The sequence below is a fragment of the Brachionichthys hirsutus genome, unplaced genomic scaffold (assembly GCF_040956055.1).
Source record: "Brachionichthys hirsutus isolate HB-005 unplaced genomic scaffold, CSIRO-AGI_Bhir_v1 contig_1145, whole genome shotgun sequence".
NCBI lineage: Eukaryota > Metazoa > Chordata > Actinopteri > Lophiiformes > Brachionichthyidae > Brachionichthys > Brachionichthys hirsutus.
Window position 1 is genome coordinate 635,568 of NW_027180315.1, and position 11,747 is coordinate 647,314.

General features: G+C 45.4%; 1 non-coding gene and 1 pseudogene across 1 annotated transcript; both read right to left on the bottom strand.

Annotated features, from left to right (window-relative positions):
- Window positions 1-262: 262 nt before the first annotated feature.
- LOC137912314 (5S ribosomal RNA) lies at window positions 263-381 on the bottom strand. The gene has a single exon (XR_011106193.1). It is a non-coding gene; the product is annotated as a 5S ribosomal RNA (ribosomal RNA).
- Window positions 382-6,862: 6,481 nt separating this feature from the next.
- On the bottom strand, window positions 6,863-7,043 carry LOC137912397 (U2 spliceosomal RNA; annotated as a pseudogene).
- Between the last annotated feature and the right edge of the window lie 4,704 nt (window positions 7,044-11,747).

The following is an 11,747-nucleotide window of genomic DNA, read 5'->3' on the forward strand; positions in this document are numbered from 1 at the left end:
AAATATACAGATCAAATAAAATATCTAAAAATCAAAGGAAGCACAATTTTATATATATAATCACACATGGTCATTTTACTCTGGCGTCATCCATGCTTGTGTCATTAAAAATAAATAAATAAATAAAATCAACCTATGAAATCAATCAACTGCTCAAGGAAAGTCATCAATCACAAGTCTTCAAATTGACAACCATCTTCATTTCCGACTTTTGGATGAAAAAATTCCATTTTGTTTGCCCGCAGCCTCAGGGATGAGGAAAAGCTTACGGCACCTGGTATTCCCAGGCGGTCTCCCATCCAAGTACTAACCAGGCCCGACCCTGCTTAGCTTCCGAGATCGGACGAGATCGGGCGTGTTCAGAGTGGTATGGCCGTAGACGAAAGCCATGGCGAAAAGGACAGTATATAAACACGACTGTCCAAACTCGGCGGACCGCCGTGTATTAAAAAAAACAAAATACTTTCCTAGCGGGCGTCACCTTGTATCTCCGCCTGTCACGCGGAAGACCGGGGTTCGATTCCCCGACGTGGAGGTGTTCTTTGTGTCCAGGCATCCGGCGTAAATATTTTCCAAATAAATTAAGCATGCAATCAACTTCTTGATCAATCTTGGAACACATTTAATTCTGAGATCCATCCTGTCTCGATACAAAAAAGGTTCATTCTTTGCTGTCCAATCACAGCTGTTCAATCACTGATCAAAGATCAAATTAAAAGATGATGAACATCAAAGATACAAATCAAATAAAAGATGATGAACATCAAAGATACAGATCAAATAAAAGATGATGAACATCAAAGATACAGATCAAATAAAAGATGATGAACATCAAAGATACAAATCAAACCATACAGGGCAATGCAGCCTCATGGTAGTACCGGTAGTGCGGTTAGCAGGAGCTAACATAGCATTGCTAGTATCTCCCTTGTGCCGGTCTCAAGCCCGGATAAATGCAGAGAGTTGAATCAGGAATGGTGTGGTGTTGGTTGGAAATAAGAAGGCAGTAGCAGTTCCAACCACTTAACTTTATCAGAACATCTTTAGTACATCTTTAGTACATCTTTAGTACATCTTTAGTGCATCTTTAGTACATCTTTAGTACATCTTTAGTGCAGCTTTAGTACATCGTTAGTACATCTTTAGTGCATCTTTAGTACATCTTTAGTACATCTTTAGTGCATCTTTAGTACATCTTTAGTGCATCTTTAGTACATCTTTAGTACATCTTTAGTACATCTTGAGTACAACTCGCACTGGAACATCAACTCTGCATTCTTCTTCTCTCATTCTCTCTCTCGCCCCTCTCGCTTCTTCTGCAGTCCTATTTCTCAGCATCAGAGTACTTACGCCGTCTTGTGGTGAAAGCATAAAACACAAAAAATGGCATCCGGCGAAAATATTTTCCAAAAGAATTATTCATGCAATAAACTTCTTGATCTAGATCAATCTTGGAACACATTTAATTCTGAAATCGATCCTGTCTGGATACAAAAAAGGTCCAATCTCTGCTGTCCAATCACAGCTGTTCAATCACTGATCAAAGATCAAATTAAAAGATGATGAACATCAAAGATACAAATTGAATAAAAGATGATGAACATCAAAGATACAGATCAAATAAAAGATGGTGAACTGTTGGCTCTTCTGCAGCAGCTCGCCGGTTATTTGCTTCTTCCATTTCTGGTGAAGACAGCTTCCAGTACTTCGCTTCGTCGTCTCAGCACATACGACACAGGAGACACGTGAATCACTTTCTTTCGGTACAGCCTCTCCTGTGCTCCGCTCATCCAGCACCAACTTGCACAGGGAGGTTCCGCCTTTTATTCACACAACACAGAACACAGCGTAACCTTCCGCCCAACTCAGCAGTGGCAAGTAGTGCCAACCTAAGCACACATTAATAGTGGCAAACATCGCTCTCAACACCCCCACTCGATGGCGCCACTCACTTTGCTAATGCACTAGTTACCAAACATATATTCACTGAATTTTTCAATTTTGGCCCTTGTGCCAGATTTTGTGAACACATCTGCGACCATATTTTCAGTTGGACAATACACCAAAACAATTTTACCCTGCATCACATTGGACCTGATGAAGTGATACTTAATGTCCACATGTTTGCTCCTCTGGCGATTCACAGGATTTTTTGCAAGGCGTATAGTCCCTTGGTTGTCCTCAAACACTTTTGTTGTTTGCTCAAAACTGTGATCCATGTCCTTCAGTAGTTGAGTCAGATAGAGCGCTTCTTGAACAGTAGCTGCTAATGCTACATATTCTGCTTCACAGGTTGACAGTGCAACAGTTTGCTGCTTCTTTGTTTTCCATGAAACAATAGCACCGTCCTGACTTAGGCTGAAACAATAGCCTGTAGTGCTCTTTCTGTCCTCAGCATCATTGGCCCAGTCGGCATCTGAGTACCCCATCAACTCAGGCTTTGTGTCACTCTTGTGATAACACAACTCACGGCCCTCAGTCCCTTGTAAGTACCTGTACACATGTTTTAAAGCGGTCATGTGCTTCTCCCTGGGATTTGACATGTACTGTGACAGTCTGCTCACAATCCAGCAGATATCTGGCCTTGTACAGGTCATGATGTAGATGAGGCTGCCCAGCATTTCTCTGTATTTTCTCTCATCTGTTTTGTCCCCTTCCGGAGTCAGATCACATTTGGTTTCACTCGGAGTGGCTCTGGCTTTACACTCAGCCATCCCAAATCTTTCCAGTATTTTCCCAATATACCTGGATTGGTTCATTTTAATAGCACCCCCTTTTTGAGTGAAATCAATTCCAATGAAATGAGAGAGATGTCCGAGGTCTTTCATTTTAAACTTACTCTTTAGTTTCTCTTTGACCTCATTTGAACACATTTCACTGCTGGCAGCCACAAGTATATCATCAACCCATACTAACAAAATCACTTTTTCTTTGTCAGACAGTTTAGTGTAAATACAGTGGTCGGCTTGACTCTGCACAAACTCATTCTCAATCAAAAACTCATGGAGCATCATGTTCCAATTCCTGCCAGACTGTTTAAGTCCATAGATCGATTTGTTCAACTTACAAACAAGTTGTACACCATTCCTTCCCTTAACCTGAAAGCCTTCTGGTTGGTCCATGTACAGTTCACAGTCAATAGGTGCATGCAAGTACGCTGCCTTAACGTCCATCTGGTTTAGTGTCAGGTCATGCTGTGCAGCGAGTTGCATCAGCACACGTAGTGATGTTAAGTTAGCCGTTGGTGAGAATGTCTCTGAGTAGTCAAGTCCCTCCACCTGACTGTACCCCTTTGCTACATACCTGTCTTTGTATGTCTCACTCCCTTTGTCATCCTCTTTGAGAGCATAAACCCACCTTCCCCCCACTGTCTGTCTACCCTCTGGTAACGGTACAAGTGAGAAGGTGTCATTCTCTTTAAATGAAGTCATTTCATCTTTCATTGCCTCCTTCCACTTTTCTGATCCTGGTGATGTCATAGCCTCCTTAAAGGTCTGTGGCAGCCCAGCTGTAGCTCTGTAACAGTAGTCAATTGTTAACTCACTGCTCTGCACTGCACACTCATAGTCCTCTAAGTATTTAGGCTTATTTCTGGGTCTACCTGCAGCACGAGGAGTCTGTGTGTCAGAGTCTGGCTCTTCCTCCGTGTCTGAACCTTTAGGCTCTACTTTCTCCGTCTATGATTGACGCATTTCACTTGGTATAGTTACCCACTCTACAAAGTGATCCTCCGATTGGTCCGTGTCAGTCTGTGTCTGGCTCTCAGTCACCCTCTTTGTGATGAATTGGACCAGTCGGTGTTTCTGAACCTTGTTTGTCTCTGGAAAATAGATCATATAAGCAGGTGAATGGCGGTAAAAACCAACAAAGATTCCCTTCCTCCCTTTTGGTTCTAACTTTTTCCTGTTCTGCTCATACACCACACACTCAGTACCAAACTTTCTCATCTTTGACAAATCTGGTCTTTTTCCTGTAAAAAGGAAATAGGGCGTCTCTCCCGTTCTTTTGCAGTAACACCTGTTCCTTATTATTGCGGCTGTCCTAGCTGCATAAGGCCACAGCTCTTTGGGTAACCCTGATTCTATCAGCATACATCTTACCATCTCGAATAATGTACGCCAATTCCTCTCCGCTGTCCCATTTTGATGCGGGGAGTAAGGAGCCGATCTCTCATGTTTTATTGCATTATCCCTGAGTAATGACTGGTACTCCTCTGAAACAAACTCCGTCCCATTGTCTGATCTCAGACGTTTTACTTTACCATAAGGCGCCGTGTCTGCGAGGAACTGCCTCGTTGCCTCCACTGCCTTGTTTTTGTTCCTGAGAAAACACACATACATCGTACCAGAAAAATCGTCAGTGAATGTGATAGCATATTTGTACCCTTCGAATGACTCTGGGTCTGTTGGCCCACTCAGGTCTGTATGTACCAGCTCTAATGGCTTTTTAGCCCTTGCATCACTCTGCCTGTTCCTGCTTTGGGAAAATTTACCCTGTAAACAAGTTTCACATTGGTTAGGCTTGCATGTTTTATCCTGGATCTTCATACCCCTTACAACTGTTTCAAGTTTTACAATATCATCATGGTTGCAATGACCCATTATCTCATGCCATGTTTTCAGATAAAAGATACATTGCAGGAGTCCTCGCTGCTTTCATCTTTTTCTGTTACTGTGTCCAGATAGTACAGTCTGTCTTTTACCTTCATTTTGCATGTTGTGCCATCAGGAAAGATCATTTTGTTGTCATCTTTCTCAAAAATGAATCTCGCTCCTTTAGAAGCTGCAGCTTCCACAGAGAGGATGTTCTGTGGATATCCTGGGATCAGGAGGGCGTCGGTGAGCTTGACACTCACCACCTTTCCGTTGCTGTCAATCAGCTTGATCTGCGCATCCCCCTTTTTCTGGACGCTCCCGGTCGTCCGTGTCCCATCCGCCAGCTGCATGATGTGGTTCCTCGGCCTGAAGGTCTCGTTGAATCCGATGAAGGCTCGCTCGTCGGTCACGATGTGGGAAGAGGCGCCGCTGTCCACGAGAAGTCCCTGCTGTCGCGTGGCATGGGGCCTCCATTCGCTCCCCTGGAACGCGAATGTTTCCTTTTCTTCCTTCGCGGGTCTGGAGCCATCTTTATCCCGACGATAACCTTGTCCAGTGTCTGCAATGGTGGCCACTTTATTGCTGTTATGTGGACCCGCCCATCTTCTCTGCGTCTTCTTTTCTTTATATCTGCAATCTCTTGCTTTATGTCCCACTTTATCACAAATAAAGCATTCTCCGTTGAAGACATATTTTTTCTCCTTCTCGTTACACTTTGATCTGGGCGTTTTGTAATTAGCCGTCATTACTTCATCAGCCCGGGGTCTGCTACGGTAGCGCAGTGAGCATTCAAAACTTCTCAACCTTGCTTTGAACTCAGAGAAGGTTAGCACTTCCCTTGTTTGTGTAACATGTACAGAAAACGGGTTGTAGTCATCTGTGAGTCCTTTTAGCACCATTGCCACCAAAAGTGCATCGCTGAGGGTCTCTTTAGCTCTGTTTAATGCGGCCACTATCTTCTCCACACGCGCTAGATAGTCCGCTAGCTCTTCACCGTCAGCCATTAGCATATTGGTTAGCTCCGTTTACAGCCCGACAATTCGTGGCTTTTCTTCTGACTCAAAATGGCGCCTCAATATTTCTAGGCTTCTCTTGCCATCATCCGGCGCTTCATAGAGGATTAGCACAAGTGTCTTGTCGTCCAAACAGCCACACAATTCTGCGTATGCTAGCTCGTTTTTCCTACCCGTCTCGGCAGCTTCATGTGCGTTAGCTCCTGCTGCTAACCCACGTCCAAGGATAGCGTCTTTGAGGTGGATGGTTTTCAAGTACGCTAAAAACCTTGCCTCCCATATATGGTAGCGTGACTCGTCTCCGTCGAAGCGTGGCGGTAGCCCCCGTCCGTGCACCGCCGTACCTAGCCTGGGCCCATAACCTGTTGGCTCTTCTGCAGCAGCTCGCCGGTTATTTGCTTCTTCCATTTCTGGTGAAGACAGCTTCCAGTACTTCGCTTCGTCGTCTCAGCACATACGACACAGGAGACACGTGAATCACTTTCTTTCGGTACAGCCTCTCCTGTGCTCCGCTCATCCAGCACCAACTTGCACAGGGAGGTTCCGCCTTTTATTCACACAACACAGAACACAGCGTAACCTTCCGCCCAACTCAGCAGTGGCAAGTGTTGCCAACCTAAGCACACATTAATAGTGGCAAACATCGCTCTCAACATGAACGTCAAAGATCCTGATTAAATAAAAGATCTTAAGATCAAAGGAAGCACAATTATATATATAATGTCACTGATCAAACCATACAGGGCAATGCAGCCTCATGGTAGTACTGGTAGTGCGGTTAGCAGGAGCTAACGTAGCATTGCTAGTATCTCCCTTGTGCCGGTCTCAAGCCCGGATAAATGCAGAGTTGCATCAGGAATGGTGTGGTGTTGGTTGGAAATAAGAAGGCAGTAGCAGTTCCAACCAGTTAACTTTATCAGAACATCTTTAGTACATCTTTGGTACATCTTTAGTACATCTTTAGTGCATCTTTAGTACATCTTTAGTGCATCTTTAGTGCATCTTTAGTACATCTTTAGTACATCTTTAGTGCATCTTTAGTACATCTTTAGTACATCCTTAGTACATCTTTAGTACATCTTTAGTGCATCTTTAGTACATCTTTAGTACATCTTTAGTGCATCTTTAGTATAGATAGATTTAGACCGACCCCATTTCTGACAACAAGACTTTCAGTCCTGGTTCATCTCAGAATATCACCCACACTGATTTCCAGTCAGCATGCAACAGTCATTGGTTTTACATAAAGCAGAAGGAGGGTGCACCGTTCCTGGCAGCACTGTAATACCAGGTCAATGCGTAGAGCGAGTGAGGCAAGCCCCTTTCTCAGCTCCCAGTTCTAAAAATCTGCTTAATATGGTATCCTCTAATAGAGGACATATCAGATATTAAACTGATAAGAACAGATTTTTTTTTTTTTCTTTCGAAAAGTTTTATTGACACTTAATACTCATATATACATTCATATAATTCTTTTCATATAGTATGTGTACACAATTCTGTAAAAACACATCTAAGACATTAAAATTCTGCCTTAAAAGAGGTTATACAGATAAAAGTGTTTGTGAAAAGATGATCTTATACAAGTTAAAACTGTGTCAAATATCCTTAAAACAGTCTTTAAAAGAGGAGTGCATTGTTTAAAAGGCTCTGCTGATCTTTCAGTTTGTGCCGGAGCGCAGTGAGTCCCTACCAAGGGGAACTCATCCTGCTCCTCCAAACAGCCGGTCTGTCGGGGTCCTGCCCCGGTGCCCAGAGGAGATCCCCCGCCCTCGTGCTCCTTCCCGCCTGCCTCACCCGGAGAGCCAGGCCGCCGCTGCTGTGTCCTTATTTTCGTGGGTCCAGCTCCTTCGTCCGAATGGGCACAGAGGCGATTCTTCTTTGTGGCTGCGTCCGCAGCCTTCCGCCTGCAGCCTCAGCTGCTTTGACGGTTGCTGCCGCCATCCGGAACGCAGCCACGGGGGGGATCTGCATGTGCTTCCTTACCAGCAAGTTTCTGGAGGTCCAGATGGCGTCTTTGATGGTGGTGATGGCGAGCGACTGCTTTGCATGTTCTTTTGCAGGCACTTGTTTTCGGTTCACTCCGTAGAGGACCAGTTGTGCAGTGAGGACCTCCCTTGCTGGCAAGTACGGGAAATTCAAGGAGCTGGCCATTTCCCACAGGTCCACAGCAGCGCCGCACTCCCAGAGCAGATGCCTCACCGACTCCGGGGTGCCACAACCCGGTCGGGGGCAGATTGACAGTCTTGCCATTCCCCGGGAGTGCATTACGGACCTGACCGGGAGGATCTCGTGGGCCACCATCCAGGACAGATCCCGGAGCTTGTTTGAAAGAGCAGGATGGTTCACGTTGCGCCAAACTGTTTGGGGTTCGCCGAGTGCAAGCCCCTGCACTGGACTCACCGGCTCGCGCTCCTGCACAACACATAAAAGAGAGCGATGGCTGGTTAAAACCGACAACTCCTCATGTTCCAGATTAAAATTCTTTAGGAAATTTTTCATCGCAGTGTAGGCTGGTGGCAGGTTAAAAGACACAGGAACTTTAAGATCAGTGGGTAAAATCTTTAAGTGTCTGAGGTAGGACCCCATCCAGAAGCGTGCCATGGCCGCAGTTTTTGGGTTTCTGGATGGGGCTGTGGCTGCTCCAATGTGCGCTGTGGCGTACAAGGACGTTAAAAACAAGGTCAGGTCTGGAACCCCCTTGCCTCCTTTCTCCTTTGGCCTTTTTACCACACCTCTCCTCAACCTTTCCCACTTGGATCCCCATAAAAAATAAAAAATGGCTCGTTCCAGGTCTAAAATCACTCTCCTCGGAGGGGTAAAAACAGAACTGACCAATAAAAGCAAAGGTAAAATCACGGCTTTAATGATTAAAACCTTCCCTTCCATAGTCAGTTCCCTTAGTCCCCAATACCCCAGTCTCTGCCTAACTTTCCCTACCACGTCTGGCCAATTTGTATGCCCGCCCCCATCCCTGTCAAATTTAATCCCCAGAATCTTTTGGTCAGTCTGAGTCACAGTCAGGGGCAGTCCTGTACATTCAGTCGGTGTCCAAGGGCCATAAAATTGGGCTAGCGTCTTGCTTCTGTTCAGTTTGGAACCGGAAGCCCGCCCAAACCAGTCAGTCAAGTCCAGGGTCCGGTTGACAGATAAAAGGTCAGTGCATAAAACGTTGATGTCATCCATGTATAAAACGCATTTGCTGCTCAGTCCCCCGGACCCTGGTACTACCACCCCGTGGATTCGTGGGTCCCTTCTCAAGACCTGTGCCAGCGGTTCGATGCAGATTACATAGAGGAGAGCGGATAACGGACAACCCTGACGGACACCGCAGTTAATCTCCACTGCTTTTGTAAGATCCCCGTTAACCATGAATTTGCTGGTGATGTCTTTGTACAGCAATCCCACCCAAGCAATAAACCTCCCTGGAAACCCCATTTTTTGCAGTACCTGGAACAGGTACTGGTGCGAGACCCGATCGAAGGCTTTCTCAAAATCTAGGTTTAAAACAACCAACCGAATATTCCTGTCTCTCGCAAAACAGATGGTGTCTCGGATCAGTACGAGGCTGTCGGTGATCTTCCTCCCCGGGACGGCACAGGCTTGATCCGGGTGAATCAAGTCTTCTAAAACAAGGGACATCCGAACTGCTAAAAGTTTGCTAAAAAGTTTACTGTCAAAGTTTAAAAGCGTGATTGGTCTCCAGTTTCTAATGTCAGTCTTGTCTTTGTTTTTAAATAGGAGGGTCACTATCCCTGTCCTAAAACTGTCAGGTAGCCGATTTAGTCGTTCGAATTCCATAAAAACAGTCAGTAAGTCAGGTGCTAAAAGATCCCAAAATGTCAAATAAAATTCCAAGGGAAGTCCGTCTTGTCCTGGGGACTTCCCTCTCGTAAAAGCTTGTATGGATTTATTCAACTCAAGCATGTTAAAATCTTGGGATAAAAGCACACTGTCACTTAAAACCTGTTCAGTGGAATCTAAAACTTCATTCAAGGTGTCAATAAAAACAGGTTTTTCTCTATACAATTCAGAATAAAAACTTTCTATGTGCTCTCGTATTTCTTTGGAAGTATTAAAAGTGCATCCGTTAGGGTCCTTTAGTTTTAAAATTGCCCCTCTTTTATTTAAAATCTTTTTAAAGAAGTATCGCGTGCACTTTTCCCCTTCCTCTAGCTGCTTCTCCCTGCTTCTTAAAATGACACCTTTACTGTTGTTATCTGCTAAAATTGACATTTCACGCTTAATATATTTTACCTCCTCACTAAAATCCAAACCTTGTAAAGTTAGTCTAAAATAACGCTGCAGTCTTTTCTGCAGTCCCATCATGCATCTGTTTTCCCTATCTTTCCTTCTCTTACCTGCCTGCCTAAAGAAAGTCTGGGTCCTTTTTTTAACCATTTCCCACCATAGTGCTCGTGTATCGTAGAAGTCTTGGAGGGTCTGCCACATTGTGTACTGCTCCCTGTACTGACTAACTAACTCCCTATCTTCTAGAAGGGAGCAGTTGAGCTTCCACAGACCCGTCCCTACAGTCACACCTGAAGAGAGTGAGAGGGTGCAGGTCAGCATCGAGTGATCTGAGAAGAAAACAGGGATTAATCTAGCATCGGTGGGTGGGCAACCCCGGGTAAAAATGTAATCGATGCGAGAGGCTCTGGTGCCGTCACCACTGGTCCAGGTGAAGCCCTCCTCTCTGGGATGCATGGATCTAAAGCAGTCAGTCAGCTTAAAATCCTTGCAAATTCCCTGAAGTAAAACCGACGTCTTGTCTATTTTAAAATCTGTCCCTGCTCTCTTCCTATCCTGCCTACTCAAGATACAATTAAAATCACCCCCTACAACTAATGGTGCCCTACCTAGCATGTGGGACTGCAGGTCTTCTAAAAAGTCGTACCTGTCGTTTTTGTCATTAAAACCATAAACATTTAAGAGGTTAAAATCCTGTTCCATAAAAGTCAAATGTGCTAAAAGTGCCCGACCGTGTCTCACCACAGTGCTGCCCTTCACCACAATCTGAGGATTTTTTACTAAAATGGCCACTCCGTCATTCTTGTTTTCGTCTGATCCGCTCCATATAGACGGGAGTGGCCACATCTCCTCCCACTGCGTGTACCTCTTTAAAAACGAAAGGTTGCATTCTTGAATTAAAAACACATCTGACTTAAAATTGTAAAGGAAGGATAAAATACTCTGTGCCCTCACCCTCGACTTCACACTCCTGACATTAATTGTCGTGAAGGTGAGGGTCATGAATATGGTTATTAAAAACAGGTACAACATTTTAAAAGACAATAAATAATTAAAACACTAAACCTAGTCGTACGTGTCCGCCAATATTGTAACAGGATCTCATGTCATAATATCCTCACAGTCGGGAGGTGAACTTCGAGATCCTGTCCTCCGGAAAGTAATATCTGCTCGCCGTTCCAATGGAGTTGATTGCAGTGCAATTGTTAGGAAGGAACACTGACCTGGTGAACCGGAGGGGGGGGCTTCGTCCTGCTCCACAGAGGAACTGTGAGAGCCTGGCTCAGCCCTTCCCCTCTTCTCCAAGGCTTCCTCAGCCTCAGAGCTCGACAGTTCTGACGCAGTCCTCTTATAACAGGGCTGGGCATTGGGGAGGCAGGTTTCACCGGACCCCTCTTCACTCACTGTGATAAGACTTCCAGTGGAGTCCTCACCGGAAGAGCTAGGTCCAGCTCCACCATCTGCCTGACTCTCCCCAGCAGGCTCCCCAGCTGCCTGGCTCGCCACGGCAGGCTCCTCAGCTCCCTCTGCTGGGTTGAGTTCAGGCCCCTCCCCTTTTCCCGCCTCACCGGGCTCTCCTCCAATCACCAGTTTTGGCGGGAAGTTTGAATTTCCCAGCCCCGCCTCTTCAATCAGCACTTTGCCGCCATTTTCCGCAGGTGTGTCGGTCATTGTCGGTCTGGCTTTCAATTTGTTGGCAAACGAGTTTGGGCAATCTCTGAAGAAATGGGTAGTGACTACACAGAGATTACACTTTCTGCCATTGGTACATTCCTCAAAAGTATGCCCAATCTCTCTACATTTACCACAAATGATGTGCGGACACGCCTCAGCAAGGTGCCCATGCTCACCACACTTGTGGCACAGCTTGGGCTGTCCTTGATAGTGG